The sequence below is a fragment of the Austrofundulus limnaeus genome, unplaced genomic scaffold, assembly GCF_001266775.1.
Source record: "Austrofundulus limnaeus strain Quisiro unplaced genomic scaffold, Austrofundulus_limnaeus-1.0 Scaffold12, whole genome shotgun sequence".
Classification (NCBI taxonomy): domain Eukaryota; kingdom Metazoa; phylum Chordata; class Actinopteri; order Cyprinodontiformes; family Rivulidae; genus Austrofundulus; species Austrofundulus limnaeus.
The window spans coordinates 2,827,262-2,830,724 of NW_013952414.1; positions in this window are offsets into that span (position 1 = coordinate 2,827,262).

Genomic DNA, 3,463 nt, shown 5'->3' on the forward strand with positions numbered 1-3,463 from the left:
TAAGTAAGTAAGTAAGTAAGTAAGTAAGTAAGTAAGTAAGTAAGAAATTAAGTGAGTAAGTAAGAAATTAAGTAAGTAAACTTTATTTCTATAGCACCTTTCACAGACACAAAAATCACAAAGTGCTTCAGAGAAAGCAAAAATACCTAAAAACAATAAAACAGATCACAAATATAAAAACAACAATTAAAACACTATAAAAAGCACATTTACTAAAAGTCTGTCTGAATAAAAATGTCTTAAGATGTTTCTTAAAAGAGTCAGTTTTCAATTTTAGTTGTCGACTGAGTTCCTCCGTCTTGTAGTCCATCTTTGACGAGTCCAAAGCAGCGAGCAGCTCTGCCTTGGCGCTGATCCACAGGAATTCCTCTGTGTGAAGCTGTAGATGTCTCCCTTTATTCCCAGCTTTTTGTTCCCCTCTTTGATCCTCTTCTTATCGTCCAACACGGTGATTAAACGTCTAAGTCAACCGCCGGCCCTTCCTTTTGTGACTACGTGGCAGCGGCACATTTTTCGCATGCTTCTCCTTCAGTGTCAACAGCGTGCCACCTGTTTTGCACCAATTACCATACAGCAGGACCACCCCTTAACCCCCCCTCCATCGTCCCAAACTGTGACAATAAAGCAGTTTAATGAAGATGATGTGTTTCATACATGAATCATCCTAGATGACAAAAAAAAAGTGCTCCAAGTCAGCACAGCAGTAAAAATGAGTTTTTAACAAAATAGAATTAGAAATAAAGCTGAAACAAGTTCAGATTTTTTAAGTGAATTTTCATGAAAAGGTTACGAACATTTAATATCTTACCTGTTGCAGATATAACTCTTTAAACTGCCTCAGTTTAGAGAGGTAGAGTTAAATTATGACAGTCAGTCTGCATGGAAATGGTAGTCTCAAAGATTTTTAACGTGATTCATGCAAACAGTGTTTATTGCTCACCTTCATCCATCACTGAATGGATTCCAATGAAACTTCCAGAAAGCAATSAACRACATCTAAYGATTAGTMAACTCAATGCACAATAACTTAGAGACACAAGTGTGGGTGAAGCAAAAATAAATTCAACTCTTTAAATGTTATTTTTTCCTTGGGTCAGTTGGTTTAATACAAATATTAYTTGTAGCTTTGCATACATTTTGAAATTTGGGGAGTGAATGATTTAAAACTATCACTGGTTTAAAAATCCCATGAAAATGATCCACTTCTCCTTGTGAAAATTTAAATCACTGTGTTTAAAAAGCAGATATATATTTCAGAAATTTAGAAAAAAAAGTAAAACCAAGAATCTGAGGTGAGTCTGAGCTGAACACAGTTGAATATTCAGGTCCTGCTTGCTTCTTTTCTACAGTTTGTTCGTTATGTTCAGATCCACCCGTTTGAAGGTAACGAGTCTAAAACCATACAACTGGAGTCAGTTTGATGTTTTTATCCTCAGAGCTGCATTCCTAGGTGTGTGGCACTGCGGTGGGCTTCGGGTTGTGGTCTGCAGGGCTGTTAAGGACCAAGTTTCTTGTTGTGTTTTTGCAGCAGAATCTAAATCTCAACCTTCAGAGCAGAGCCCAAAGTCAGTAAATCACAGTTTTCCTCCCGAGTCTCAAACTGCTCTGAGGTGAGGAATGTGAAAGAGCTCTTTGACCACCTTGTAGTCAGAGTTTGTGCTGTTTGGCAGAAAAACTGGGGGTTTGGGTAAAGTGTGGGGCCTTCAGGAGGATGCATGTCACCATACCACCTTGAGGAAAGTGGGGAAAGTTTAAAGAGATTAAAGCTGTAAAGTCTGAAGAGGTCACGGAGGCCATTTGGCGGCTATAAAATGAATTACTATAAAACTGAGCTCAGAGGAAGGCGAGTGCGGAAGCCCCAAAGTGCCAAAATCCAGTGAGGTTAAAGTTCTTCTCCCAGTCAGGTTTGAAAGCTTTTCACCCGGATCAGAAGAGTCAAACTCATTTTCACTGAGGGCCATGTGAGCGTTATGGTGGTCCTCAAAGGGCCAGATGTATTTAAATTCAACGTTTCATGTTTGACTAAACAGCAAACGTCCTGTTCCTCTTCTCGTTGYTGAGTACCGCTAAAAAAAGTTAACTGAGCTCTACATGGTATTTCCTGCATAGAAACAGTGTTCCTTATTRATACTGAAAAGTACGCGTATGACTGACTAAATGTGAAATAAATAATACAGAAATACTATTAAAAGTAAAAGAAAGAGTTTTACTCACTGTTGAGTTGTGGTGAGTAGCCGCCATCTTGAATTCTGAACAACAGAGAATTCCCACTGGAGGGGGTGTTCCAGTTTAAATTTATGACTCGTAAGTGGGAAAACCCCACTTCCCAGTGCAACTGGGCCGTAGCAAAAAAAAAAAAAAAAAAAAGCCATTAAAAATACATTGAAATGGAGATTTTACACTGAATTTTGCACACTGCAAATTTTGAACCCCGTGCACCTCCACCTAGTGGTGGGATGCTGTTGTTGCATGGTTGAAACAATCAACGTGCATTATGGGAGATGTAGTTTATGGTCAATGCTGGCTGTAAAGCARCATATGCTTRTTTYAAGAAAAGCCATAAGTCCTTGACACATGACCTATTTTATCTCATTATGCAGCTACAAGAACAAATAATTCATTAGCTTTTTACATGAAGATTTTAATAATTGACCACATAATCATTGTATGTATGACAAATCTCTGATGTGTTTATGTCCAACGTTACTTCTTTAATTTATGTGCATTTTTGACTACGTGTCACTTTATTTGAGTATTTTCATGTCTCTACAGACAAGGGGAACTTTGGATTAATGATCTGGGTCAGCAGATCAGAATCATCCATCATCATGAGTCAAACACAGAAACAAAAGATGAGTTGATTCAAACTGTTATTATACATCTACAGACTTCATTGTTTAGTTCAGACGAAACGTCCAACACTTCCTCATATGAACATGTTTGCAGGGAATTTTGTGAGATTTAGTCAAAGGGGGAGGAGAGGAAGTTTTAGGAAAAGTGCTGCATTTTTCTGCACCTTTCAGATTTATCTGCAAGAATTTAAAGTTTATGTCCATGTTTATAAAGTGCATGTTTTCCTCTTCAGAAAGAACTCAAAATAAAAACCCAAACATGTGTTTTGAGCTTTATTGAAATCATTGAAGAAGAATTGAATATGGCACCAGCCAAAAACACGATGAAAAAACAGGCTTTATTTTCTTTTTTTAGTTTTGCCAATGTTGTGGACTAAGGGACGCCAAAAGAAAAAAAGTTAATAGATTTTCCACTAACATTTTATTGTTATTTAGCTCACTGTATTTACATTTTATAAATTTTTACTAAATGTTAAATTTACATGTAAAAAATATATGTTAATATTCAATCCTAAATCTAAATGTAAAAGTTAAATCTTAAACGTTGAAGTTTGTGTTGAAATATTTTCGAATGTAACACGGCCTTTGCTGTCGGTGCTCTGACGTCATCA